Here is a 15,054-nt window from a genome sequence, read left to right on the forward strand (position 1 = left end):
CTGACTTAGCAAAAGTTGCTTTTTAAAATCCCATCTTTTTTGCTTTAGTTCAACTAATTGTCATGCTTTGTCTATAATTTTCAAATCCCCACTTTCCACTTCAAATCTACCATATAAGTCTCTGATGACAATGAGAGGAGACCTCCACACCTACTGTGATACTATTTTGTCTCAAAAGGAATAAATCAATCTAGACTTCAGAAAACCCAGGTCTTAAATTTTCACTCTATTTAGTAACTTCGGACAATTACTTAATTTCTCTGAGCCTCAGTTTTCTCATCTATAAACTGGGAGCAACAACGGTTCCAAGCACAGGAGTTTGTTGCGAGGATCCATCGAGGTAATGTATGGAAGGTACTTTACCCAAGAATGAATGAATGTTATCAATAATTTTTAAAACATAGATCGAGCCATTTCGTGGACGCTGGGTAAAGGAGAGTAGCTGTTAGAACCGGACCTAGGGGAGCCGCAAGATCGGTTCGTGTTTGTAGGTTTGACCCTTCACATTTCACCCCAACTTCTCGAAATGCATCGTGATTCCTGTCTATGGGTGTGTGTAGGTCATCTGGGAACCAGCGGCAACAGGACTGAATTGGAACGGGCTTTTCGATATTATGGACCACTGAGAAGTTTATGGGTTGCTGGAAACCCTCCCGGCCTTGCTTTTGTTGAATTTGACGATCCCCCAAGATGCAGCTGACGCGGTCGGAGAACGGAGCCGGAAGCAGCCATGTGGCTGCCGCGTTGGAGTGGAACTGTCCATGGTGAAAAAAGAAGTCGTAATCGAGGCCCTCCTCCCTCTTGGGATCGATAATCGAGATGTTTATCATAGAAGGAGTCTTCCTCTTCGCTGCAGATCTTCAAGAAGAGCAGGGGACAGCCTGAGCAGGTCCCTTTCTGGAGATAGGAGAAGCGAAAGATCACTGTCTCGGGAAAGAAATCACAAGCCCTCTCCATTCTTCTCTAGGTTTCGTAGCCGTTCTAGGCCAAATGAAAGGAAATAGAACACCAGGCTGCAAGAAAAGGGGTGCACAGGAAATCACTTCATTTGGCGGGAGTATGTACAGAATATTCAAGTTTTATTTGAGACTTCATAAGCTTGGTGCATTTGTAAGATATTTTAGCTGTTCGAATTTGTTTATTGCCTCTTGGAACAGTGACACACATGAAGGTCTAATTCTCTATGGTTTGAAATTGATCATTTGAGGTGCATTGCAATACCAAGAATTTGTTACTTTACAATGTTCCCTCAAGCAAAATTGAATTTTTAGTCTCACGTAGACTAATAATAAACCTTTAAATTCTGCCCAGCTAAAGTGTGATGTTTTAATACTATGGAAACAAAACTGGCAAAAATTAAGGTCTTTAGTTTTGTCCATAGCTGAGATGTAGTATGCAATTGTGGTTGTACAAAGCAGTCTTTTAAAACTGCTATGAACACAAGGCAGCTGGTAAAAAATAAAAGCTGAAGCATTAAATTAGGTCAGAGGTTGTAGAAAATCCAACTAATCTCTGCACTGGACAGAATTGCCAGTGGGTGTAGCATCTGATGTTTCAAGAACATCAGTTCTTTGTTTTAGGTCATGAGTTCCTTGTGTCATTGCTGTGTATGAAATCATAGCTGTTTAATAAAATCCTTTATTGGGAAATTTGAGGCTATTCCAAGATATCTCTGTCCTGCCAGTTGAAGGGTACATTGTAGGGCTGAACTTTGAGTTACTGTGCAAGATTTTTTTTCATGCCGTCATTTGGAATATGTTTGGTGAGAATCCTTGGGATTAAAGTTTTGGTTACAAATTGTTGTTTAACTTGAAAGCCCGAAAGCCTGTTTTTCCTTGCAAATCTGAGAGCTTGGTACCAATTCAGGCACAACATTCCTATGGGAAGCCATACTTATATTTTCTCTCCCTTTTTCTCACTTAGACTGAGAGAATAAATTTGCAAATTATCTGATAAGGACCTGTATCCAGGAAAAAGAAATCTTAAAAGACGACTGACAATTTGAATAGACATTCAACAAAGAAATTATAAGAATAATTAATAAGCACATGAAAAGACGCTCAACATCAGCATATTTTCTCTTGTAAAGTGCTTTTGAAGTAATAAAATATTAGCGTAATTGTATAATATTATCAGTTGAATCCAATGTTACTACAGTTGTTGTCCCATGGAAAGCAGCTGGTTACACAATTCTTACTTTAAAAGAAATAAATAAGGCACTATGGATTAAAAAAAAAAACACATAGATTGATTTATTTCTTTTGAGACAAAATGGTATCACAGATTCAAAATTAGTGCAATCTTCCTTTAATGCAAATGAAGTAGAAGGCCACTTCCATAGGACCAATATGTAATTAAAAAAATTGCCATTCTCCATTTCCAATCCTCTGACAGATATCACTGCAGTCAAGACCCTCCCACTGAGTCCAAATATGACCTCAGAATCTTTCTCAACACCAGTGTAACCAAGGCAGAGTGGATTGGAGTGAGCACCTAAAATGAAGCTCATTAATTTAATCTCCTAGACACTCAACTGGGAAAATTGATTCTGTTGGGTAAAAACAATATTTTACATGCTACAAGCATTCATGGAAACATACATATATATGTTTTTAATAGTTATAACATTCATTCATTCTTGGGCAAAATACCCTCCATACATTATCTCGATGAATCCTCACAACAAACCCTTGTGTTCATTATCGCTCCCATTCTATAGATGAGAAAACTGAGGCTCAGAGAAATTAAGTAATTGTCCGAAGTTACTAAGTAGAGTAAAAATTGATAACCTGGTTTTTCTGAAGTCAAAATTGATGCTCTTAACAATTACACTAAAGTAGATATAAATCTTTAATAAGAAAGACAATTTTTAGATTCCATGGCTTCCTGTTTATTTTCGATGTGGTTGCGGTGGTGGTGGTTGTTTTTAATTTCTTCCTTGGGCCGACTGGCTCAGCCCTTCTCTGTGTACACGCTTTTGAAACTAGGTGCAAGATTTCACTCCATTTTATAAATTTGTCATCGTAACAGCTGTTACTTACTGAGCGTTGTCAGGTGCTGAGTACTTTACTGAGTGGACATGAATTGTCTCATTTAATCTTCAGCAGGTTCCTCTGGAAAAGGCAAATTATCCATTCAACAGGCGTGAAAACTGAGGTTTAAAGAAGATTCATAATCTGCTTGAGGTTGCATAGCTGGGTGAGAGCCAAGGTTCAAGCTCAGACCCTGTGACTCCAGATTCTGCATCCCAAATCCCAATTTACTGCTCCCGCTGGTCTCTGAGGCAGCTCTCTCCCTAACATGGCCATAAACATTCAGAAGAAAAATGAATGCATTCCATAATGCATATAAACTAGAGTTTATTTTTACTTCCTGGTAAAATTGTTCCCCAGCACTGACTGACTTAGCAAAATGTTGCTTTTTAAAATCCCATCTTTTTTGCTTTAGTTAAACTAATTGCCATGCTTTGTCTATAATTTTCAAATTCCCATTTTCCACTTCAAATCTACCATATAAGTCTCCAATGACAAGGAGAGGAGACCTCCACAGCTACTGTAAGTGTGTTTCTTCCATCTGGCACTGCAGCCTGATCGTTTGAGCTCCGTGGTTCCATGCCATTCAGTTGCTATAAAACTACACTCTTCTCCCCAACAGGAATATCATCGTTTTGTTCTTTCCAGGGAGCTTCAGCTGGCAGGGTAAGTAGCTGGAGGCCAGAATGTCTGAGCAGAGGCAGAGAGCTTGGGTGAGGGATGGTGGCCCAGACTTGGTGAGCAGGCCATCTGTGCAACTTGCAGGGAGAAGAGAAGATTGAGGCTTCTGAGTCCCCTCATTGCTTTACACGCAGTGCATCATTTACTGGGTTTCCAAACAAGGAAACTGTGATGTCTCTTTTTCCCCTAGTCTGCCTGGATGGCAGCCAGTTGTTCCTTAGCTTTTGCCGATCTTGTGCAAAGAGACAATAGAGCGGAGAGGTCATGAAAATGGGCTCTGAAGTGAGACCACCTGGGTGCAAATCCAGCTTTGCTCTTTCCTAGCTGTGTGACCTTGGAAAGGTTGACCAGCCTCTCTGATCTTCACCTTATAAAGAACAGATAAGAGTGTAAACAACATATAGCAGTTGCTGCCACACTAAAAGCTCTGTGTATTACTTGTGCATATGAGCCATATGAATAATCCAGGTTGATTGACTATGTCAGAAGTGTAGATATGGAAGGAATGATGAGAACTATAGTTTCTGGGAAAGAAGAAAGGGCCTCTCCTCTACCATTGCAGCTTAGGAACTTAAGGGGCATCGGGGGGTCCCTCATTCTCCTCCCCCAGGACATAACTCCTTCCTGCCCTTCCCTTGTCCTCATCTGTTGCCTCGAATGACAAAGGTGGGTAATAAGTATATGTTCAGTTACATTCTAATATTAACTTCCATTTTTTAATGGCCCATTATGTTCCAGACATTGAGACAGGCAATTGCATGCATTAATTCCTCCCCCCAGCAACTAGGCAAGGTACTGATGAGTTTCTCCACTGGCTGAGGAGGTACAGGAAGGCAAGTAACATGCCCAGGATCGGAGAGGCAAGGGGCAGCGCTGCCGTTGCAAGCTTCTCTGAGTGATTCGAACCCCAGAGCTCCCCTTTGCAGGCGCTCTCTCAGTTTGGCTTCCCCTGAGAGCCAAAACGCAGACTTGGAAGCAGGTAATGTATCTTGGAGGGGAACTCAGGAGCCAGGCCCGAGGGACAGGAGAGAGTGAGGCAGAGAAATAGGGACGGCCAGCTGGAGAGTACTGTTGAGCTCATTACCAGAGGGGGAATCTCTGCAGCCTGGGGTAACAGGAGCTTCAGGATGGTCTCACAGAGGGGTGGGACCTGGGGCATTTATCCACCAACTCCAGTTGGTTGAGGGGTGGACACCGTGGGGACACTCCCTGCCCTTCACTTCTGGGCTGCCCTGAACTGGGGGTGAGACACATGGAGCATGGGCAGGGGGCTCTGCTGCCTGGTGCTGGAAGCACGTGAGCCCAAGTACAAAAAATGTCAGCAGCACCTCCTCGCCTGCCTCCCTATATTTGTTTGACAGTTTGCACTTGCCAAGGGGAAAGCGCGCACATTTTTTTTTTTTTTTTTTTTGCTTCTGCCTGGATTCGAGTCCTGTTTTGCCACTTACTTCGGGGGAATTATTTTAATTCTCTGAGTTTCAGTTCCTCATCTGTATATATTTTTTATATATGTATTTTAAATTTTTCATTTGCTTTTAAAGCAGTTTAGGTTGACAGAGAAATCATGAAGGAAATACAGAGTTCCCATAAAACCCACCACCAGCAAACACACATGGTTTTCCCTATTATGAACATTTTGCATTTGTCTGGTACATTTGTTACAATGGGTAAACCAATATTATTATAATCATAATTATCATACAATTATTTTATTATTGTAATTATAATATTACTCTCATTATTATAACTACATCTATGGGTTTAAAAAAATTTTTTTATTGTAGTAACATCTATACAAGCTACAATTTCCCATTTTAACCATTTCAGGTATACAATTCAGTAGTGTTTGTTGCCTTCGCCACGTTGTGCTGCCATCGCCACCATCTACACTACACGTTCTTCTAATAATAAGCGTATACTGAGCACCTGCACGTGCCAGGTGCTGTTTTAGGTGCTGGGGACACTGTAATGAACAAAACAGACAATGATTAAAATCCCCATCCTCCTTCAGCTTTCTGTCCCACTGGAGGAAAACAGACAACACACGGAATAAATGAGTGAAGTGCAGGGCATGTGAGCAGTTGTGCAGAGTTAAAAAGGAAATGAAAGCATGGGAGTGAGATGCGGTGTTGGAGGGCGCTGCGGTCTTCGTAGGGTGACTGGGAAAGGCACCCCAAGAAGGGGACATTAGAATAAAGATCCTATGGGGGTGAGCAGAGAAGTCAGGTGGCTGGTCTGAATGAAGAGCTTTCCAGCCAGAGGAAATAACAAGTATGAAGGTCCCCAGGTGGAAGTCTGCCTGGTGGGTTCTGAGAACATCAGGAAAGCTGTGTGGTAGAAGTGGCTGGAGCATGGTTTGGGACTTGGGGATGAGAAGAGCTGGGCAAGGTGGAGACTGGCACGTGGGGAGCTCTGGATTTCCCCTTAAATGTGATGTGAAGCTGTAGGAGGGTTTTGAGCTGAGAAGTGACTCGATGTGAATTATGTATTTATAGCATCACTCTAGCTGTTGTGGTAAGAATAGACTGAGGGGGCAATTGCAATAATGGAGGTTGGAAGTGGTAGGTGGACAGCTTGGCATTGTTGGAGGTGGTGAGAAGAGATGGATTTCATAAAATACACAGAACATTTTCCAGACCTTGGGCACATTGTCACAAAGGCTCTCAATGAAGTGGCATTATCATCTCCTATTTTTACAAGTGGAGACTTTTTGCAGTCACACCAAGATTAGGTCTCAGGACTCCCGAATCCAGGGAACAAAACTTCAGCTCCATTTTAGCTGATAAAGTCCATTAGTGTTCTTCCCAAAAGTTCTTTATTCCCAGGTCCCCGTTTCCAAAGCCCGTCAGGACCCAAGAACAAGAATGTCCCTGGCCAAGCTGAGAGAAAAAGAAAGAGAGAAGCAGAGAGGATAAGCCCCATAAAATCCCAATGCTTGCAGGCAGGGATCAGTTCCTTAGGATATTTCTCCCCCTCTACTTGAAGTTTTAAGCAGAAACTTAATTAGAAGTGTGACTCAATTCAAAGATGGCCAAGGAGGATGTGACACTTTAAAAATATAGCAGTGTCAGGCTTGGCAGTGATTCCGAGAAATTACCTCCCTTAGACTCTAGACATCTGCACGCATGATGATAGGCAGAGAGACTTCAGCAAGAAGAAATTATACTATAAAACACGTTACAACCTATAAAGCTAATAAAATTTATTTATTCAGCCCTGACCTCCCCCGTAGCCCTGGAACTGTATATCTAGTAACCTATCTGGCGTTCTCACTTGGATCGCCAATTAGCATCTCAAACCTTACAAATCCAAAACAACTTCTGGAGTCCTACCACCCAAATTGGCTCCTTCCAAAATCTTTTCAAAGCAGTCCATACCACTTCCACCCACCCACTGCCTCAAGTCACCCTTGACTCCTCACTCTCCCTGGCCCCCAAGATCCAAGGTCCTAAAGTCCTGTCTGCTCACCCTACAAAACATGTCTCAAATCTGTCCATTTCTCTCCACCCCTACTGGAAAAAACCTTAGTCTAAGTGTCGCCACCGCTTGCAGGATTTACTGCCTTAGCCTCCACTTTTTCCCGGGTTCCTCTGCAATCCGCATGGTGACCAGAGCAAGCTTTTAAAAATGTGAGACTGAACTGGGTTTTCCCTCATTTCAGTGCGTTCAATAGCTTCCCCTTGTCCTTTATGGGGATTGTGAGATTGTGCAGGATCCAGCTACTAACGTCTCAACTTTCTGCTCCTGCCAGCTCCTTCCACAGGTTCCAGCCTCTTTTCTGATCCTCGACTACATGAAGAAGCCCTTCCTTCCTCTGGGCTGTGCAGTGGCTGTGCCCTGTGGCCTGAAATGCTCTCCGGTCAGCCCTTCTCACAACCAGCAAGATAAAATCCAAACTAGCTCATGTAACCTTGGATATGTGATTTGATCTCTCCAGACTTCAATTCATCCATCTGTAAGAATAGGAGTATGAAGATATCCCTTTAAGTGATATTTTTAGGAATGGAACAACATTATAAGGATGTGAGAGCTTATAATGGATGCTAAATGGGGTTACTTTTCTTTCCTTCCCTCAATTCTTTTCTTTCCTTACCTTCCCATTGTTTTTCTTTCCTTTCCTTACCCCATAATCTGAACCCAAACTACTTCTCCAACTTCATCTCTAGTCAATTCCCCATCACCACCATCTTCCACTATATGGTGAATTCCTATTTATCCTCCAAGTTCCATTTCAAAGGTCTCTGCCACTACCAGGTGTCCTCCGACTTTCTCGGGCAGAGTGAGTAACTTTGGGTTCTCAAAGCCTTTGCATAGACTGTAATACATTACTCTAGAATGTAATACATTGTGCCATTAAATATTGAGTTGTAACTATTTGTTTACATGTCTTCTTACCCTAATTAGACTAAGGGCAGGGATTTACACATTTCTGGATCCCTAACTGTTTTAGTTTGCTAGCTGCCAGAATGCAATATACCAGAAACGGAATGGTTTTTAAAAACGGGAATTTAGTAAGCTGCTAGTTTACAGTTCTAAGGCCAAAATAATTTCCCAATTAAGGCAAGTTATAGAAATGTCCAATCAAAGGCATCCATGGAAAAATTCCTTGGTTCAAGAAGGCCAATGAAGTTCAGGGTCTCTCTCTTAAGTGAGAAGGCACCTGGTGAGCAGGGTCAGGGTTTCTCTCTCATCCAGAAAGGCATGTGGCGAACATGGCATCATCTGCTAGCTTTCTCTCCTGGTTTCCTTTCATGAAGCATCCCAGAAGATGTTTTCCTTCTTCAATTCCAAAGGCTGCTGGCTGGTGGGCTCGCTGCTTCTCGTGGTTATGTTGCTCTGCTCACTCAGAATCTCCTGGCTTTCTTTTCTCTCGTTCTCTTTTATAGGATTCCAGGAAACTAATCAAGACCCATCCAAATGGGTGGAGACACACCTCCACGCAATCCAGTTTAACAACCACTCTTGATTGAGTCACATCTCCAGAGAGATGATCTAATTTCAGTTTCAAATATACAGTACTGAATAGGGATTAGAAGAAACGGCTGCCTTTACAAAATGGGATTAGGATCCAGACATGGCTTTTCTAGGGTACATACATCCTTTCAAACCGGCACACAAAGCAAAGGATCTATCTCATAGGATGTGCTCAATAAATGATATTTTATTTGTAGAATGGTTACAACACAATGCTAGAATCATGGAGTCCTGGGTTTCAATGCTGACTCTGCTCCTAAATTATTGGGCAAATCTAGGCAATTGATGCTTCCTATATGGGCCCTGTTTTTTTGTCTCTTAAAAAAAAAAAGAGATGGTTACATAGTCCTCAGAGGATATAACAAAATATATCCCTTCTTTCTGAATCCTATCAGTTCTCCAGTACATAGCATAAGCCTAGTACATTCAAAAAATAGCATACTGTTATTATTATTCAAATTAATCCCTATACTTCACTAAATTAAGATCTACTTGGGAAATTAGAGAAGCTAAACTATTGACACAGAATATTTTGGAAATGGCAGAAGACCCTATATAAATGACCTAAGACCCAAAACAATAACTGTTATAAGTTGATAGGAAAGGGGTATGGAAAAACCAGGGAGGTCATTCTGGAAGAGGTGATATGATAGTCTCCAAAGATGGCTGCCATGGCTTCTTTCCCTCCTTGTATGTACATGCTATTCCATTCATCACGAATGGAATCTATTTCCCCTCCCCGTGAAATCTGTGCTTTGACTGATAACTTGTCTTGACCAATAGAATACAAGTAGAAGTGACACCATGACAGTTCTGGAACTGGCCCTTATGAGGCTTGGAAGCTTCTACCGTGCCCTCAGAAGCAGCCACCATTCTGTAAAGATACATGGGTTAGACTGCTGAACGATGAGATGCCACCTGGACAGAGAGAGAGAGGCGTGTGGGACAGCACCAAAACCCCAGAAATGTAAGAGAAGCTTCTAAAATCTTCATTCCTGGCTCAAGTAACCAGGAATGCCACCAAATGAGAGACTTTAGCCAATGCCAAGTGGAGCAGAAGAACCATTCCTGACCCACAGAAAAGTAAAAAATATTAAAGCATTGTTTTCATAAATCATTACTTTGGGGATTACTTGTTAAAAAGTAATAGTAAAGGAAACAGGTCGAATTGTGAGCATAAGTAGGCTTGACAGCACAGTTACAGAGGGGAGGCACCTGCTGAAAAAACCCAGCCAGAGGAAAGAGGAAGTTCCTCTTAATAATTGCCTCAGGCTTATCCCTCCAGCCTCTCAATCCACTTCCTTTCAACTTCTACCCTCCACACTCTCAGGCTCTGTTTCAACTCCCAGCCTCTGCCCCTGCTGTTCCCACTGCCTCACTCTTTCTGGTCCTTTGATGTCTTAACTTTTAGGCATCTTTCAGTCTCAGCTTCAATATTGCTTCCATTGGGAAGCCTTCCTTGGCCATGCACACTATTCCAGATTTTTTTATCAGGGTGTTGTTCTTGCTGATCTAATGTTCTTCTTTCTCCATTGTGATAATTAACTAACTAATAATTAATTAATTGAAGGGAAAGCACTTCTTCATTGTGGAATGCAAACTACAATAATGAAATAAGAAAATTACTGTTTGTAACCATCGAAGTAACAATTGATTCAGATAAGAAGCATCATCAGTAGATGCCAAAACTAGTAAGTGAATGTTTGATGAAGTCCAGGATATTCATATAGCCTGAGAGTATAACCCTAAAATCATTAATTAAGAGGGAGAAAAGGAATTTTATAATGGAGAAACCTGGCATGCATCACTTTAATCAAGAGATCAAGACACCATTGCCAACGATGGGACAAACCAGCATCGCACGCCTACGGAATGTCATACTGAGGACATGGCATCACTCATGCGATAATCAGGCAAAAATCTATAACCTGAACCCAACCAGGAAACAGCAGGTAAATAAAAATTTAGGCACACTCTTATACTTCAAAAGATGTCAGTATCCTGAAAGACAGAGGAAGTCTGAGTCAGCATTCAGGTTTAAAGGAGACTACAGAGACAGGAAAACTAAATGCAAAAAGTCATCCTCATCCAGGGCCAGGAACAAACAAACAAACAAGCAAAAATGCCATAAAGGGCATTGTAGGAACATTTGGCAAAATTTGAATTAAGGCTGTAGATTAGATAATTGTATTGTGTGAATGTTGATTTTTTTTATTTTTATAATTGTACCGTGGTTATTTATGAGAATGTACTTGTGCTTAGAAAACACAATCTGAAGAAGTTAATGGTAAATGGAGCACATTATCTGAAATGTATTCCGTAATGTTAAAGAAAAAACAACTTGCATATACATATGCAAAGAAAATAATAAAGCAAATATGGAAAATTGTTAATCAGTGAATATGGATGAAGGGTAGATAAAATTTATACTAGCCTTGCAACTTGTCTATAACTTTGAAGTTGTTTCAAAATGAAAAATTGAAAAAATAAAATACTAAATACTTGAGGGGTAAAATACAATATAAAATAACTACACATACACCAAAGTGACTAAAATGAAAAGACTGATAATAACAAGTATAGGTGAGACTGTGGAGCAACTAGAACTCATGCTACTGAAAGGAGCGTACACTGTATGAGTACTTTGGAAAACTGTTTGGTGGTGTCTACTAAAGCTGAACAGATGCATATCCTATGACTCTGCAGTTTTATGCCTAAAGTATATCGCTATAATTTATATATATATATATATATATTTACATACATTTGTATTTTGTAAAGATATGCATAACATTCTAGTATTGCTATATGTCATAGTCAAAAATTGGAAACAACTCAAATATCCACCTAAAGGAGAATAGAGAAATAAATGTTGGCATATTCCCCAAATGAAAGACTACAGAGCAGTGAAAAAAATAAAAATTTCTACTGACTAAGACAGAGAACGAATCTCACAAAATTAACAGCAAACAAAAGAGATCAGACAAAAATAGCCCATCTCTGCATGATTCTATTAAAGTTCGGAGAAACAGTCAAAACTGGTCTGTGGCTGTTAGAAGTCAGGATAGTGATCCCTCCTGGGCAGGGGTGGGGTGGGGGGTTACTGACGAGAAGGGAGCAAGAAAAGGCTTCTGGAGTTCTGCTAATCTGGGTACTGCCTCCCCAGGTGGGTTTACTTTTCTGTCTGCATGTCACTCTTCAATATCGGTTTACGTTAAATACAAAAAAAGGGATAGCAATATCAATGCCTAGTGGTGTAAATAGGTATGGATTTGTTCTAATTGGCAGGTCATACATTATGTGCTATCAGATAGCTGCTATTGCCACATGGCCCCCTCCGTTTTACAGATGGAGAAACTGAGGCAAAAAGAGGCTAAGCAACTTGCCAAGAGTCACTCGGCCAGGAAATGGCCAAGTGCGGTTCAAATTCAGACGTCCAGATGCCTATGGTGCCTCCACTTTTCCATGCTCTCACTCAAGAGCCCTTTAGTGTAGAGGGGATCTTTTTCATTCCTACTTCACAGGGCCTCCCGAGTAAACCCAGGATGTTAGAAATTATGCAAATGAGCTTTAAAAATCAGAAACTCTGCTAATAAAGATGGAGCAAGGAATAGGATGCCAAACTGAAACGTGATAATGAGGCTGATCTTAATGCTACTTCTTAGTCCTTATTTGCAAAATTAAGATCTAAGAGGGGGAAAAAAACACCCACCCCAACCATAAAAGGCAGGGTGGATACCCATGAGATAAGATGGTTGAAGAAGTGCTAATGATCCAATTAAAAAATAGAAGGCAGCTCTGTGATCCCAGTTCCAATTACCAGAGATACTGAGCCTTGTCACACATTCAGGGCTGAAGGAGGAATGCAGGAAGAAATTAACAGCTTGATTTTATGCTTCTTCTACTGATGGCAGATACCTTTCTGAATTATTAATCTGTGTTTTCTTCGTGGTTTATTTGGTCTTCCATCCCAAAGAGATTGCCGGGATGTTTGCAGAGCAGGCTACAGAGCCTCCTTTAAATCAGCTACTCTTTCCATGTTGTGTTAAAGTTCCACATGGAGAAAGATGAGCTGAATTTACCAAGGGGAAAGGCAAACTGGTAGAGAGACAGAATCTGCCTTCCCCTCACCTCTCAGAGATGCAAAAGGGGTCAAAGATGGGGAATAAAGTTCCCATCAAAAGTAGGAATCTTGGGCGGTCCATGGTGGCTCAGCAGGCAAGAATGCTCGCCTGCCATACCAGAGGACCCTGGTTTGATTCCCGGTGCCTGCCCATGTTAAAAAAAAGAAGAAAAGTAGGAATCTTGGTCTTTTGTAGGAGCATCTCCAAGGATAAGTTATAAGGTTTCCCTCTGAAAGCTGGACCCCAGGCTCAGAGGCCCCCAGCCCCGCTAAAGGATCTTATGCTTCAAACTTGACTCAGAGGCAGAAGGTCTTCAGGCCATATGCCTCCCAACAGTAAGTCACATACAGGCAATCAGCTCAGCAAATACTAAATATTAGCTGATGGAGGATCTGGGGAGGTGAAGTTGAGTTGAAGGAGAAAAATAGGGATCTTTCTTTTACACCTGAGTCTCAGGATTTAGATTCGTATCTCCTACATACAAAATGTGTGGACACCACACTGTATGGATTCCAGAAAGCATTTTGCATTCAGAAAACTTACCTGCATGGAAAGAATATTGTCTTCTGTGGTCTTCCCAGAGCCAGCTTAATAATTCCCAAAGCCCTATTTTGCTGTGGTAAACAAGGTTGGGTTTGACTACACATTCCCTTTTCTTGACCTTGGGGTCCAATTGCCCATGAATTCCTGATGTTAATATTTCTGTCAGGCAGGACCATTTTAAGATGACTTCAAGTTTTGACCAAACTGAATTAAATATTCAGCTAAGGGTATCTCCCACCTGTGAGTAAAGATATGATTGAAACTTACATGATGATTGCTATCATCATTGCATGTTATAAACCAGGTGCATCAAGCTGGGATATTTAAATTTACCTGGAAGCCAACTGTTACTGTGACCAGGGGCTGCAAGGAATCATTCTAACAGAGAATTGGGTAAAATATGAGAATCATCGTGGAAGCAGGAGCCATTAGCCCAGATGCCTAGCAGCGATGATAATTACACATCATTAGTGCATTTGTGGAATGAGATCCCTTCTTCCAGCAGGAGAGGGAAAATCCACTTGGTATGGGTGAACGAACAGCATTCTGGTGGCGGTCCATCATTCCCGGGCCCTGGGAAAAGTACAGCCTTTTCTAGCAACTTGTTTCTGCAGGCTGGAGGATACTGGAAACTTCAATGGAGGAAAATGAGCTGATAGAGAAAATGGATTTCGGAGAGGGCTGTATATGCAACCTGGGTCGCAGAAGGAGGATGTCTAGATTAAAAATGAGGAGTGTCAGCTGGCAGATGTGAATATCATTCACAAATCTTCTCTCAAGTGAAGCCTGCATGTGTGTTGGGTAGGAGATGTGAAACTTGAAACTGCAAGGCAGGGTTTCTCTGGCATCTTCGGCTGGCTGTATTTGTGTGGATGATCGCAACATCCCCAGTCTAGGTAGATACAACCTACAATCCAAATTTTTGATATGGCAATGTCAATGACATATGGATCCAATGCATTCATCAACTAGTTGAGGAGAAGCCGAGGGTTTTGAGGGCTGTGGGACTGTTGACAATGGAGCAATTGAGCTTGGTTGGGTGCTGTAGGCGCCAAGATTTGAGTTCCAGATCCTTTGTTTACTGACTTGGCCTAGAGACTTCACCTCCATGAACCACTATTTTTTCACCTATAAAATTAGAACCTTCCTCAAAGGATGATTGTGAGGATTCAATGAGATTTTCACATCAAAGCACTTAGCATCGGGCCTGAATGGAGCACTCACTGGCGAGTGTTAGCCATTATATTATTCTTACTTATTGTATAGCTGTGTCTTCCAGCCAGTGTGTGGCCCTGTCAATAAGAAAAATGCCAAGACAAAAGGGAAGGTCCAGATAAGAGAAAAGCAAACATAAATGTCCCCTGAGTTCCCCAGAGTCTCAAATATGGTCACAGGAAGAGTCATCTTCCTATTTCCCTGACTCTTGGCTTCCAATTTAAACTCCATGTCAGTTCAGGACTTCTGGATCCACCTTAATATTTCACATGGTCCTTTGTGGAAACATTTTCTTTCATCTTCTCCTGGTGACTCTCCTTGATGGAAGGTTCAGAAACAAGTTCATGAGGCCCCGTGAGGGCAGAGCTACAACAGAAGCCATGGGTAACTGAGCACTTACTCTGTTTGAGCCCCTTTAATTGCATTTCCACACTGAACCCTCAAAATGACCATAGAGTGTTGGTAATAATTTTCCTTATTTTATA

The 15,054-nt window shown here is 41.5% G+C and overlaps 1 long non-coding RNA gene and 1 pseudogene across 1 annotated transcript in view; one reads left to right on the plus strand and one right to left on the minus strand.

The window, feature by feature from the left end:
* Window positions 1-526: 526 nt before the first annotated feature.
* Window positions 527-1,004, plus strand: LOC143666633 (serine/arginine-rich splicing factor 3 pseudogene; annotated as a pseudogene).
* A 5,496-nt stretch (window positions 1,005-6,500) lies between these two features.
* The window catches only part of LOC143666634 (uncharacterized), a 35,179-nt gene continuing 26,625 nt past the window's right edge, over window positions 6,501-15,054 (minus strand). The window contains exon 4 of the long non-coding RNA XR_013167710.1: window positions 6,501-6,592. This is a non-coding gene — a long non-coding RNA (uncharacterized LOC143666634). The remainder of the gene's footprint in view (window positions 6,593-15,054) is intronic.

This window comes from Tamandua tetradactyla, chromosome 23 (assembly GCF_023851605.1).
Source record: "Tamandua tetradactyla isolate mTamTet1 chromosome 23, mTamTet1.pri, whole genome shotgun sequence".
Classification (NCBI taxonomy): Eukaryota; Metazoa; Chordata; class Mammalia; order Pilosa; family Myrmecophagidae; genus Tamandua; species Tamandua tetradactyla.